Source organism: Cryptomeria japonica, unplaced genomic scaffold (assembly GCF_030272615.1).
Source record: "Cryptomeria japonica unplaced genomic scaffold, Sugi_1.0 HiC_scaffold_24, whole genome shotgun sequence".
NCBI classification, from domain to species: domain Eukaryota; kingdom Viridiplantae; phylum Streptophyta; class Pinopsida; order Cupressales; family Cupressaceae; genus Cryptomeria; species Cryptomeria japonica.
Window position 1 is genome coordinate 242501 of NW_026728846.1, and position 15000 is coordinate 257500.

General features: G+C 59.8%; 1 non-coding gene across 1 annotated transcript; it reads left to right on the plus strand.

Moving 5' to 3' along the window:
- Positions 1 to 11714: 11714 nt before the first annotated feature.
- Positions 11715 to 11833, plus strand: LOC131861352 (5S ribosomal RNA). The gene has a single exon (XR_009360427.1). It is a non-coding gene; the product is annotated as a 5S ribosomal RNA (ribosomal RNA).
- Positions 11834 to 15000: the final 3167 nt, after the last annotated feature.

A 15000-nucleotide genomic window follows, 5' to 3' on the forward strand; every position in this document is an offset into this window, starting at 1 on the left:
AGCCTCCCCGCATAGCAATCGGGGTGTGAGGTTACGGATGCAGCATTGATAGCAATCGAGGTGTGAGGCGAAGGATGCAGAAGTGAGAGCCGAGGGATGTAGCAGAGATAGCAATCGGGGTGTGTGATGCAGAAGAGATAGCAATCGAGGTGTGCGGTGGGAAGGGCCCAGCAGCCAGAATGCATGAAGCGACGGATGAAGCAGTGATGACAACCGGGCTGTGAGGAGAGGAGGGATGCAGCCAAGAAAGCAATCAGGGCTCGAGGCAAGGGATGCATCAAGGATAGCAATCATGTTGTGAGGCGAGATTCCAAAGGCTAAACGTGAGAGGCTGCAGGGTCGACTCAGAGAGGTCTATGCATGTGAGAGGCTGAAAGCAAGGTCGACTCGGAGCGGTCTATGCATCGGGCGCGCTTGGGGCGACTACCAGTGCCAACCCCTTATCCCGCGACGCGTCCGACAAAGAGAACGTTCCAAGGCGGCAGAGGAGGTTACCAGCCGAAGGATGCAGTAGCAATAACAGGTATAGTTCCGCGGCGGCCGAGAAGACTCACCGCATAGGAATCGGGATGCGAGGCGAGGGATGCGGCGGGAAGGCCCCGACGGCTAAACGGAAGAGGCTGCAGGGCCGCCTCGGAATGGTCCAAGCATCGGATGCGATTGGGACGACTACCAGTGCCAACCCCTTATCCCGCGATGCGTCCGATACACAGATAGTTCCAAGGCGGCCGAGGAGCCTCACCGCATATCAATCGGGGTGCGAGGCGAGGGATGGGGCGGGAAGGCCCCAACGGCTAGACGGAAGAGGCTTCAGGGCCACCTCGGAATGGTCCAAGCATCGGACGCGCTTGGGGCGACTGCCAGTGCCAACCCCTTATCCCGCGATGCGTCCGATACACAGATGGTTCCAAGGCGGCCGAGGAGCCTCACCGCATAGCAATCGGGGGTGCGAGGCGAGGGATGGGGCGGGAAGGCCCCAACGGCTAGACGGAAGAGGCTTCAGGGCCGCCTAGGAATGGTCCAAGCATCGGACACGCTTGGGGCGACTACCAGTGACAGCCCCCTATCCCGCGATGCGTCCGATACGAAGATGGTTCCAAGGCGGCCGAGGAGCCTCACCGCATAGCAATCGGGGTGCGAGGTGGGGGATGCGGCGAGATGGCCCCAACGGCTAGACGGAAGAGGCCACAGGGCCGCGTCGGAATAGTCCAAGCATCGGACGCGCTTGGGGCGACTACCAGTGACAACCCCTTATCCCGCGATGCGTCCGATACGAAGATAGTTCCAAGGCGGCCGAGGAGCCTCACCGCATAGCAATCGGGGTGCGAGGTGGGGGATGCGGCGAGATGGCCCCAACGGCTAGACGGAAGAGGCTGCAGGGCCGCCTCGGAATAGTCCAAGCATCGGACGCGCTTGGGGCCACTACCAGTGACAACCCCTTATCCCGCGATGCGTCCGATACGAAGATAGTTCCAAGGCGGCCGAAGAGCCTCACTGCATAGCAATCGGGGTGCGAGGTGGGGGATGCGGCGAGATGGCCCCAATGGCTAGACGGAAGAGGCCACAGGGCCGCCTCGGAATAGTCCAAGCATCGGACGCGCTTGGGGCGACTACCAGTGACAACCCCTTATCCCGCGATGCGTCCGATACGAAGATAGTTCCCAGGCGGCCGAGGAGCCTCACCGCATAGCAATCGGGGTGCGAGGCGAGGGATGCGGCGAGATGGCCCCAAAGGCTAGACGGAAGAGGCTGCAGGGCTGCCTCGGAATAGTCCAAGCATCGGACGCGCTTGGGGCGACTACCACTGCCAACCCCTTATCCCGCGATGCGTCCGATACACAGATAGTTCCGAGGCGGCCGAGGAGGTGGGGGATGCAGCGAGATGGCCCCAACGGCTAGACGGAAGAGGCTGCAGGGCCGCCTCGGAATAGTCCAAGCATCGGACGCGCTTGGGGCGACTACCAGTGACAACCCCTTATCCCGCGATGCGTCCGATACACAGATAGTTCCGAGGCGGCCAAGGAGCCTCACCGCATAGCAATCGTGGTGCGAGGTGGGGGATGCGGCGAGATGGCCCCAACGGCTAGACGGAAGAGGCTGCAGGGCCGCCTCGGAATGGTCCAAGCATCGGATGCGCTTGGGGCGACTACCACTGCCAACCCCTTATCCCGCGATGCGTCCGATACACAGATAGTTCCAAGGCGGCCGAGGAGCCTCACAGCATAGCAATCAGGGTGCGAGGCGAGGGATGCGGCGAGAAAGCCCCAACGGCTAGAGGGAAGAGGCTTCAGGTCCGCCTCGGAATGGTCCAAGCATCGGACGCGCTTGGGGCGACTACCAGTGACAACCCCTTATCCCGCGACGCGTCCGATACACAGATAGTTCCAAGGCGGCCGAGGAGCCTCACCGCATAGCAATCGGGGTGCGAGGCGAGGGATGCGGCGAGAAGGACCCAACGGCTACACGGAAGAGGCTTCGGGGCCGCCTCGGAATGGTCCAAGCATCGGACGCGCTTGGGGCGACTACCAGTGACAACCCCTTATCCCGCGACGCGTCCGATACACAGATAGTTCCAAGGCGGCCGAGGAGCCTCACCGCATAGCAATCGGGGTGCGAGGCGAGGGATGCGGCGAGAAGGACCCAACGGCTACACGGAAGAGGCTTCGGGGCCGCCTCGGAATGGTCCAAGCATCGGACGCGCTTGGGGCGACTACCAGTGACAACCCCTTATCCCGCGACGCGTCCGATACACAGATAGTTCCAAGGCGGCCGAGGAGCCTCACCGCATAGCAATCGGGGTGCGAGGCGAGGGATGCGGCGAGAAGGACCCAACGGCTAGACGGAAGAGGCTTCGGGTCCGCCTCGGAATGGTCCAAGCATCGGACGCGCTTGGGGCGACTACCAGTGACAACCCCTTATCCCGCGACGCGTCCGATACACAGATAGTTCCAAGGCGGCCGAGGAGCCTCACCGCATAGCAATCGGGGTGCGAGGCGAGGGATGCGGCGAGAAGGACCCAACGGCTAGACGGAAGAGGCTTCGGGTCCGCCTCGGAATGGTCCAAGCATCGGACGCGCTTGGGGCGACTACCAGTGACAACCCCTTATCCCGCGACGCGTCCGATACACAGATAGTTCCAAGGCGGCCGAGGAGCCTCACCGCATAGCAATCGGGGTGCGAGGCGAGGGATGCGGCGAGAAGGACCCAACGGCTAGACGGAAGAGGCTTCGGGTCCGCCTCGGAATGGTCCAAGCATCGGACGCGCTTGGGGCGACTACCAGTGACAACCCCTTATCCCGCGACGCGTCCGATACACAGATAGTTCCGAGGCGGCCGAGGAGCCTCACCGCATAGCAATCGGGGTGCGAGGCGAAGGATGCGGCGAGAAGGACCCAACGGCTAGACGGAAGAGGCTTCGGGTCCGCCTCGGAATGGTCCAAGCATCGGACGCGCTTGGGGCGACTACCAGTGACAACCCCTTATCCCGCGACGCGTCCGATACACAGATAGTTCCAAGGCGGCCGAGGAGCCTCACCGCATAGCAATCGGGGTGCGAGGCGAGGGATGCGGCGAGAAGGACCCAACGGCTAGACGGAAGAGGCTTCAGGGCCGCCTCGGAATGGTCCAAGCATCGAACGCGCTTGGGGCGACTACCAGTGACAACCCCTTATCCCGCGACGCGTCCGATACACAGATAGTTCCGAGGCGGCCGAGGAGCCTCACCGCATAGCAATCGGGGTGCGAGGCGAGGGATGCGGCGAGAAGGACCCAACGGCTAGACGGAAGAGGCTTCAGGGCCGCCTCGGAATGGTCCAAGCATCGGACGCGCTTGGGGCGACTACCAGTGACAACCCCTTATCCCGCGACGCGTCCGATACACAGATAGTTCCGAGGCGGCCGAGGAGCCTCACCGCATAGCAATCGGGGTGCGAGGCGAGGGATGCGGCGAGAAGGACCCAACGGCTAGACGGAAGAGGCTTCAGGGCCGCCTCGGAATGGTCCAAGCATCGGACGCGCTTGGGGCGACTACCAATGACAACCCCTTATCCCGCGACGCGTCCGATACACAGATAGTTCCGAGGCGGCCGAGGAGCCTCACCGCATAGCAATCGGGGTGCGAGGCGAGGGATGCGGCGAGAAGGACCCAACGGCTAGACGGAAGAGGCTTCAGGGCCGCCTCGGAATGGTCCAAGCATCGGACGCGCTTGGGGCGACTACCAGTGACAACCCCTTATCCCGCGACGCGTCCGATACACAGATAGTTCCGAGGCGGCCGAGGAGCCTCACCGCATAGCAATCGGGGTGCGAGGCGAGGGATGCGGCGAGAAGGACCCAACGGCTAGACGGAAGAGGCTTCAGGGCCGCCTCGGAATGGTCCAAGCATCGGACGCGCTTGGGGCGACTACCGTTGCCAACCCCTTATCCCGCGATGCGTCTGATACACAGATAGTTCCGAGGCGGCCGAGGAGCCTCACCGCATAGCAATCGGGTTGCGAGGCAGATTATTGGGAAGGGAACCCCCTGGGATGCGGCTCAAGCAGTGCCCAAAGGGACTGGAATGCGGAATCACATCGAGAGACCCAAATGCTATACGAGGGCTCAAATCGAATTATCGATTTGGCCACGACATGGACGCATCGGAACGACTACCTTTGCCGAACCACTCGCAATTGCATCCATACCGAAACCAATAGACATTTCCGTTAGAGCCCTCGCATAGCATTCGGGAATCTCGCATGCCCCTCTAAATCGACCAATGCTGGCGCTCAATGAAAATCCGAGCGCTACCACCGTTCGAGCGCCAGCATTGGTCGAGTTAGAGGGGCACGGGGGAGAATGCTCCAGTCAACACCTCCCCTATATAAGTTATTTGTCCGATTCTCGCACAACCGTAGTCTGCCTCGTCGAATCAAACAACGGTCCCAGATTCCGACTTCCGTTCCGTAGAGACCCAAAAGCTAGATGGAGGCTCGCAAGAAAGAGAGTCGGCGCATAGCAATCGGGTTTCTCGAACGTTTAGGGACCGAGCTCACTTGCGGATAGGGCAAAATCCGCCAAGCAACCCAAAAGCTAGACGGGGGCTCGAATCGAATCGCCTAGGCGGCCACAACAACGACGTGTTGGATCGACTACCAGTGCCAAACCATTCAGCAAGACTAGTCTGTGTCGAGGCCGGATAGAGATTCTCAGAGAGCGCCCGCATAGCATTTAGGAGACCTGCCGCGTCCCTCACACTCGACAAATGGTGGTGCACGTTTATAAATCCGAGCGATCCCAACCCTTTCAAGCACCAACATCGGTCGAGATAGAGGGGCACGGAGGGGGCTGCGTGAGACAACACAGTCCCCTATATAAGTTATTTGTCCGATTCTCACACATCCGAAGAATGGTCATCAAATCGGACAACAGCCCAAACTTCCGACTTCCGTCCCAGAAAGCCCAAGAGCTATCTAAAACGTTCATGGCCGGAACTCGATCGCGGCTATACCAGTCCGCCAAGCAACCCAAAAGCTAGACTGGAGCTCTAGTCGAATCACCTCTGTGGCCATTGCAAGGACGTGTTGGAGCGACTACCATTGCCGAACCATTCCGCAGGTCGAGTCCATACCAAGGCCGCATAGAGATTCACGATGAGCTCCTGCATAGCAATCAGGAGACTTGCCGTGTCCATCACAATCGATAAATCCTGGTGCAAGATTTTTGCATCCGAGCGCTCCAACCAGTCGAGCACCAGCATCAATCGACATAAACGGGCACGGGGGGAGGATGCTCGAGAACACTACCTCCCCTATATAAGTTATTTGTCCGATTCTCAAGCAGCCGAAGTCTGGTCATCGAATCGGGTCAAAGACCACAACTTCCGACTTTACCCACAATGCAAGTCATCGAATCGAACATCGGCCCCCGAGTCGGACTCCATGCGTATGTCAGGTCATCGGACCCAAATTCCGCCTTCCTGCGCATGGCGGGCCATCAATATCAACTCGGTCATCGGACCCAAACTCCGCCTTTTTGCGTATGGCACGCCTTCAAATCGGTCATCGGACCCAAATTCCGCCTTCCTGTGCATGGCGGGCCATCAACATCAACTCGGTCATCGGACCCAAATTCCGCCTTTCTGCGCATGGCACGCCATCAACTCGGTCATCGGACCCAAATTCCGCCTTCCTGCGCATGGCAGGTCATCGGACACAAATTCAGACCTCGCCAATATGCCTACGTATCGAATCGGTCATCGGACCCAACTTCCGACTTCATCCATACTGTAGGGTCTTTGAGGTTGGCGCGGTGCGCTCAACCCAGGGAGTCGACCCATCGAAGCATACACCTCCCCTATATAAGCTATTTGTCCGATTCCCACACCTGTGTAGTTTGCACCTCTGACCAGGACATCGACCCCAACTTCCGAACTCGACTGCAACGACGGCACCAGCGCCTTGGTGCGCACCTTGCGACGCACAGTCCCAACATTCGCCTTCCTGCACATGGCAGGTCATCGGACCCAAATTCCGACCTCGCGAGTATGCCTACATATCGAATCGGTCATCGGACCCAACTTCCGACTTCATCCATACCGTAGGGTCTTTGAGGTTGGCGCGGTGCGCTCAACCCGGGGAGTCGACCCAACGAAGCATACACCTCCCCTATATAAGCTATTTGTCCGATTCCCACACCTGTGTAGTTTGCACCTCCGATCAAGACATCGACCCCAACTTCCGAACTCGCCTCCAACGACCGAACCAGCGCCTTGGTGCGCACCTTGCAACGCACAGTGCCAACATTCGCCTTCCTGCACGTGGCAGGTCATCGGACCCAAATTCCGACCTCGCGAGTATGCCTACATATCGAATCGGTCATCGGACCCAACTTCCGACTTCATCCATACCGTAGGGTCTTTGAGGTTGGCGCGGTGCGCTCAACCCGGGGAGTCGACCCAACGAAGCATACACCTCCCCTATATAAGCTATTTGTCCGATTCCCACACCTGTGTAGCTTGCACCTCCGATCAGGACATCGACCCCAACTTCCGAACTCGACTAAAAAGACCGCACCAGCGCCTTGGTGTGCACCTTGCAACGCACAGTGTCAACATTCGCCTTCCTGCACATGGCAGGTCATCGGACCCAAATTCCGACCTCATGAGCATACCTACTAATCGAATCGGTCATCGGACCCAACTTCCGACTTCATCCATACCGTAGGGTCTTTGAGGTTGGCGCGGTGCGCTCAACCTGGGGAGTCGACCCATCGAAGCATACACCTCCCCTATATAAGCTATTTGTCCGATTCCGACACCTGTGTAGTTTGCACCTCCGCTCAGGACATCGACCCCAACTTCCGAACTCGCCTGCAACGACCGAACCAGCGCCTTGGTGCGCACCAAAAGTGCGCACTTTTGGAGGGCACTTTTGTGCGCTCCAAAGGTGCGCACTTTTGGAGGGCACTTTTCTGCGCTCCAAAGGTGCGCACTTTTGGAGGGCACTTTTTGGAGGGCACTTTTCTGCGCTCCAAAGGTGCGCACTTTTGGAGGGCACTTTTTGGAGGGCACTTTTCTGCGCTCCAAAGGTGCGCACTTTTGGAGGGCACTTTTTGGAGGGCACTTTTCTGCGCTCCAAAGGTGCGCACTTTTGGAGGGCACTTTTTGGAGGGCACTTTTCTGCGCTCCAAAGGTGCGCACTTTTGGAGGGCACTTTTTGGAGGGCACTTTTCTGCGCTCCAAAGGTGCGCACTTTTGGAGGGCACTTTTTGGAGGGCACTTTTCTGCGCTCCAAAGGTGCGCACTTTTGGAGGGCACTTTTTGGAGGGCACTTTTCTGCGCTCCAAAGGTGCGCACTTTTGGAGGGCACTTTTTGGAGGGCACTTTTCTGCGCTCCAAAGGTGCGCACTTTTGGAGGGCACTTTTTGGAGGGCACTTTTCTGCGCTCCAAAGGTGCGCACTTTTGGAGGGCACTTTTGTGCACTCCAAAGGTGCGCACTTTTGGAGGGCACTTTTCCTGTGCTCCAAAGGTGCACACCTAGGTGAGCACCTTCGACCACACCTTGTAGCACACCAAACTCTGACTTTCGACTTCATCCGCAATGCAGGGTCTTTGAGGTTGGCGCAATGCGCACAACCAGGGGAGTCGACCCATCAAACCCAACACCTCCCCTATATAAGCTATTTGTCTGATTCTCATACATGCGTAGCCTGCAGGAGCAATTAGGACATCGACCCCAACTTTCGGCTTCTAAACGAAAACAAGGTCTTTGAGGTTGGTGTAATGCGAACAACTAGGGGAGTCAACCCATCAAACCCAACACCTCCCCTATATAAGCTATTTGTCTGATTCTCATACATGTGTAGTCTACAGGAGCAATTAGGACATCGACCCCAACTTTTGACTTCTTAACGAAAACAAGGTCTTTGAGGTTGACGTAATGCGCACAACCAGGGGAGTCGACCCATCAAACCCAACACCTCCCCTATATAAGCTATTTGTCCGATTCTCATACATGTGTAGCCTGCAGGAGCCATTAGGACATTGACCCCAACTTTTGACTTCTTAACGAAAACAAGGTCTTTGAGGTTGGCGTAATGCGCACAACCAAGGGAGTTGACCCATCAAACCCAACACCTCCCCTATATAAGCTATTTGTCTGATTCTCATACATGTGTAGCCTGCAACAACGATTAGGACATCCACCCCAACTTCTGAATTCGTCTGCGTTGACCGCACCAAAGGTGCACGCCTTGGTGCTCACCAAAATCCGACTTCCGACTTCTTCTGCTATGCGGGGTCTTTGAGGTTGGCGCAGTGCGCACAACCAGGGGAGTCAACCCACCGAATGCAACACCTCCCCTATATAAGCTATTTGTCTGATTCTCATACATGCGTAGACTGCAGCAATGATTAGGACATCCACCCCAACTTTTGACTTCTTAAACAAGACAGGGTCTTTGAAGTTGGTGCAGTGCACACAACCAGGGGAGTCGACCCATCAAACGCAACACCTCCCCTATATAAAGCTATTTGTCCGATTCTCATACGTGTAGTCTGCAGCAGCGATTAGGACATCGACCCCAACTTCCGAATTCGTTTGCATTGACCGCACCAAAGGTGCACGCCTTGGTGTGCACCCTGGAGTGCACTTTGGTGCTCACCTCGGTGCACACTTTGGTGTGCACCTCGGTGTGCACCAAAGGTGCGCACCTTGGAGCGCACCAAAGGTGTACACTTTGGAGCGCACCACATAGGGTCTTTGAGAGGTTGGCGCAGTGCGCACACCAAGGTGGGTGTTGAGGTGCGTGCCGAGGTGGGTGGGTGCTAGGGTGCGCTCCATGGTGGGTGCCAGGGTGGGTGCGTGCTAGGGTGGATTCCAAAGAGGGTCATAGGGTGGGTGCCAAGGTGGGTTGGTGATATAGTGGGTTCAAAGGTGGGTACTAGGGTGGGTTCCAAGGTGGGTCACAAGTTGGGTGCCAGGATGCGTGGGTGTTAGGTTGGGTGCCAAGGTGGGCTCCTGCGTGGGTGGGTGCTAGGATGGGTTTCAAGGTGGACGCGAGGGCGGGTGCCAAGGTGGGTAACAAGTTGGGTGTTAGGATGGGTGAGTGCTAGAGTGGGTGCCAAGGTGGGTGGGTGCTAAGGTGGATGCCAAGGTGGTTCACAGGGTGGGTGGGTTCTAGGGTGAGTTCCAAGGTGGGTCACAGGTTCAGTGCTAGGGTGGGTGTCAAGGCGGGTGTCGAGGTGCCTGGGTGCTAGGGTGTGGATGCCAATGTGGGTCATAGGGTGGGTACTAGGGTGGGCTGCAATGTGGGTGCCAAGGTGGGTAACATGCTCGGTGGGTTCTAAATTGGGTGCCAGGGTGGGTGTGCACCCACCTTGCCCGAGGTGGGTGCCAAGGTGCCAGTGTGGGTGGGTGCTAAGGTGGATGCCAAGGTGGGTGAGAAGGTGGGTGATAGGTTGAGTGGTAGGATGGGTGGGTGCCAAGATGGGTCACAGGGTGGGTGCAAGGGTGGGTAGGTGCTAGGGTTGGTGTCAGGGTGGGTGGGTGCTAGGTTGGGTTCCAAGGTGGGTGCGAGGGTGAGTGTCAAGGTGGGTCACAGGTTAGGTGCTAGGATGGGTGAGTGCTAGGGTGCAAAGGTGCCAGGGTGGGTGCTAGGATGGGTCGATGCTAGGGTGAGTGGCAAGGTGGGTCCACAAGTGTCAAGGTGGGTGCCGAGGTGGGTGCCAAGTCGGCGACTGCTATGGTGGATGCCAAGGTGGGTCACGGGGTGGGTGCCAAGTTGCTAGGTTGGGTTCCAAGGTGGGTGCCAACGTGGGTGCTAGGGTGCGTGGGTTAAAGGGTGTGTCACAACGTGGGTGCCAGGATGGGTGCGCACCCACACTGGCCAAGACGGGTGCGGGTGCAAGGTTGGGTTCCAAGCCCGGTCACAGGCTGGGTGCTAGGATGGGTGGGTGCCAAGGTGGGCACCAGGGTGGGTGCACCCACCCTGGCCAAGGTGGGTCACGGGGTGGGTCCTAGGGTGGGTAACGGGGTGGGTACTAAGGTGCGTGCCAAGGTGGGTCATAGGGTGGGTGCCAAGGTGGGCACCAGGGTGGGTGTGCACCAACCCTAGCCAGGGTAGGTCACGGGGTGGTTGTCGGGGTGGGCGTCAAGGAGCCAAGGTGGGTGGCAAGTAGCCAAGTTGCGTGCCAAGGTGGGTGTCGGGGTGGGTGCCAAGGATCCAAGGTGGGTGCCAAGGAACCAAGGTGGGTGTCTGGGTGGGTGCCGAGGTGGGAGCCAGGGTGGGTCCCAAGGTGAGTGCAAAGGTGGGTGCCAGGGTCAAGGTGAGTGCCAATGTGGGTTCCAAGGTGCCAGGGTCAGGGTGAGTGCCAATGTGGGTTCAAAGGTGCTAAGTTGGGTGCGAGGTTGGGTGCGAGGGTGGGTGGGTGCCAAGGTGTGCTAGGTGGAAGCCCGGGTGGGTCGGCATCCCATGGGTGTCGAGTTGGGTGCCTGATGGGTGCTTCTTGTCAAGTTTTAGTCGTCGGGACTCATTTCGAGCCTTAGAGGTCGTTTCTTGTCCGGTTGCCCTGTCTTCGACCTGGGAACCCAATTTTGGTCCTCGGGTCCCATTTTTTTTTGTCTCGCATCCCACTTTTGGCCTGTGGCCTTTTCGGGGTCGATTCTCGTTTTGGGCATCAGAGCATGTTTCTTCTCCTAAAACCCAATATTTGTTTATTAAGTCTCGGAACACATTTTTGTTCTCGTGGACCCATCATGGGTCTTGGAACGCATTTGTGGTCCTTGGGTCCCATTTTGCATCCCGAAACTTGTGTTTTGGTGCTTGATCCCTATTTTGGGTGCCCACCTTGCACCAAGTGCGCACCCGGGGCAAACCGAGCGCCTTGGTGCACCGGGGCAAGATCGAGCGTGCACCCGAGGCGCCCCGAACATGCACCAAGGTGCACTCGGCCCACATGTGAGCGCAGGTCGTTGCGCCCGAGGTGGTGTGTGGGCACCGCGTTGCAGACGGGACACTGCACGCACACGACGCCCCCTCCAGGTGCACGCACGTAGGCCGGGCCGGGTGCACACCCGACGCCCTAGCAAGGTGCGCGCACCCGGGCAGGGCTCACACTTGGCGAACGGGGCGCACTTCGCGAGGGAGGGTGTGCACCTCGACGGGGGTGGGTGGCCGGGGTGGATTCGCACGTGGGTCGCGGTTTGCTAAGTACACACTGCGACAAGCTCATAACGGGTGCGATCATACCAGCATTAGTGCACCGGATCCCATCAGAACTCCGCAGTTAAGCGCGCTTGGGCCGGAGTAGTACTGGGATGGGTGACCTCCCGGGAAGTCCCGGTGTTGCACCCTTTTTTAGTTTTTCGCCGGGCGTCGCAATGCTATTTGAATAAACCTTTTGCCCGTTTGCGTTCTCGTCGGGGCCGGGCCGGGCCGGGGTGCGCTGCCCGCACTACCGCGCGCGCGGGGGCGACACCGAGCGCGCACCCGAGGCACCCCGAGCACACAGGCCACGGTGCAACCCGGGCGTTGTGCGCGCACCCCGGTGCGCCCGAGGTGCTGCGCGCGCACCCAGGTGAAATCGGTGTGCACCTCGGCCAGTGCGCGCTCGGTCGAGTCGCGCACGTTGGCCAAGGTGCACGGTGATGTTTCTTACTCTAAGGTTCCGCACCAGACGCCCGGGACAGGTGAGCGAAGCTGGGCGGGGCCGGGTGCGCGGCCGGGGCAGGTGCACGCAGCTGGAGAGAGCTTTGGAGCACACTTCGGAGCGCACCAATGATGCGCTCCATTCAAAAGTTTCCTGAAAAGGCAAAAAAAGTTGAGATTATAGAATTTCCCACTTGAGAGATTGTAAAAAAAAAAAATTTAAAATGAAGGAAACGCGGGTGCCAAGGTGTGCGCAGCCCAGCCAAGGTGTGCGCACCAAGGCGCCCACCCTGGCGAAGGTGCACGCAAGGTGCGCACCCGAGGCAAACCGGACAATTAACCCAACTTTCGACTTCGCGCGCACCTTGGAGCGCACTTCGGAGCGCTCCTTGGTGCGCACCAATCTTGGGCACCTCGGAGTGCACCATGGCGCCCACCAAGGTGCGCACCCGGGGCAAACCGAGCTCCGACTTCGTGCGCACCTTGGAGCGCACGAAAGGTGCGCACCATGGCGCCCACCAAGGTGCGCAGCCCAGCCAAGGCGTGCGCATCAAGGTGCGCACCCTGGCGAAGGTGCGCACCCGGGGCAAACCGAGCTCCGACTTCGTGCGCACCTTGGAGCGCACAAAAGGTGCGCAACCCAGCCAAGGTGTGCGCACCCCGGTCAAACCGAGCTCCGAATCGTGCGCACCAGAGGTGCACGCCATCGTGCGCACCTTGGAGCACACTTCGGAGCCCTCCTTGGTGCGCGCCGATGTTGCGCACCTCGGAGTGCACCCGGGGAAAACAATGCAATTAACCCGACTTTCGACTTCGTGGGCACCTCGGAGCGCTCTCGGGTTCGCACCTCGGAGCACACCGAGGTGCGCACCTTTGATGCGCTGCCTTCACCAATTTCCAGAAAAGGCAAGAAAACATTGAGAAGGTGTGCGCACCGAGGTGCCCACCCTGGCGAAGGTGCACGCGAGGTGCGCACCCGGGGCAAACCGGGCTCCGACTTCGTGCACGCCGCACCTTGGAGCACACTTCGGAGCGCTCCTTGGTGCGCACCAGGGCGCGCAACCCAGCCGAGGTGCCCACCCCGGCGAAGGTGCACGCGAGGTGCGCACCCGGGGCAAACCGGGCTCCGACTTCGTGCACGCCATGGTGCCCACCGCGGCGAAGGTGCACGCGAGGTGCGCACCCGGGGCAAACCGGGCTCCGACTTCGTGCACGCCGCACCTTGGAGCACACTTCGGAGCGCTCCTTGGTGCGCACCATGGTGCCCACCAGGGCGCGCAACCCCGCCGAAGGTGCACGCGAGGTGCGCACCCGGGGCAAACCGGGCTCCGACTTCGTGCACGCCGCACCTTGGAGCACACTTCGGAGCGCTCCTTGGTGCGCACCATGGTGCCCACCAGGGCGCGCAACCCCGCCGAAGGTGCACGCGAGGTGCGCACCCGGGGCAAACCGGGCTCCGACTTCGTGCACGCCATGGTGCGCACCGCGGCGAAGGTGCGCACCCGGGGCAAACCGGGCTCCGACTTCGTGCACGCCGCACCTTGGAGCACACTTCGGAGCGCTCCTTGGTGCGCACCAGGGCGCGCAACCCAGCCGAGGTGCCCACCCCGGCGAAGGTGCACGCGAGGTGCGTACCCGGGGCAAACCGGGCTCCGACTTCGTGCACGCCGCACCTTGGAGCACACTTCGGAGCGCTCCTTGGTGCGCACCATGGTGCCCACCAGGCCGCGCAACCCAGCCAAGGTGTGCGCACCAAGGTGCACGCGAGGTGCGCACCCGGGGCAAACCGGGGTCCGACTTCGTGCACGCCGCACCTTGGAGCACACATCGGGGCGCTCCCGGGTTCGCACCGGCGTTGCGCACCGTGGTGGGCACCTCGGAGCACACCAAGGTGGGCAGCGAGGTGCGCACCTTTGATGCGATGCCTTCACTAATTTCCATAAAAGGCAAAAAAAAAACGAGATTTTAAAATTTCCGTTTTGAAAGATAGTGAGAAAAAGGGAATGCTGGTGCCATCTTGAGCCCGCCCTGGTGCGCAGCCCAGCCAAGGTGTGCGCACCAAGGTGCCCACCCTGGCGAAGGTGCGCGCCCGGGCAATTAACCCAACTTCCAACTTCGCGCGCGCCAGGGTGGGAGCGCACCCAACAACCGGGCCTGGGAAGAGCCAATGCGAGAAACCCCACCAAACGCTCTGACAAAAAAAGAGGGGGCGCTCCAGTAACCCCGCTTCGGAGCGCACCCTGGGCAAACCCAGCCAAGGTGCCCACCCCGGCCAAGGTGCAGGCGAGGTGCGCACCCGGGGCAAACCGGGCTCCGACAACGTGCACGCCGCACCTTGGAGCACACTTCGTAGCGCTCCCGGGTGCGCACCTCAGAGCACACCAAGGTGGGCAGCGAGGTGCGCACCTTTGATGCGCTGCCTTCACTAATTTCCAGAAAAGGCAAAAAAAAAAGGAGATTTTAAAATTTCCGTTTTGAAAGATAGTGAAAAAAACGGAACGCGCGTGCCATCTTGAGCCCGCCCTGGTGCGCAGCCCAGGTAAGGTGCCCACCCTGGCAAAGGTGCGCACCCGGGCAATTAACCCTACTTCCGACTTCGTGCGCGCCAGGGTGGCAACCGGGCCTCGGAAGAGCCAATGCGAGAAACCCCACCAAACGCTCCGACAAAAAAAGAGGCGGCGCTCCAATAACCCCGCTTCGGAGCGCAGCCGGGGCAAACCCAGCCAAGGTGCCCACCCCGACGAAGGTGCACGCGAGGTGCGCACCCGGGGCAAACCGGGCTCCGACAACGTGCACGCAGCACCTTGGAGCACACTTCGAAGCACTCCCGGGTGCCCACCGGCGTTGCGCACCGTGGTGGGCAGCGAGGTGCG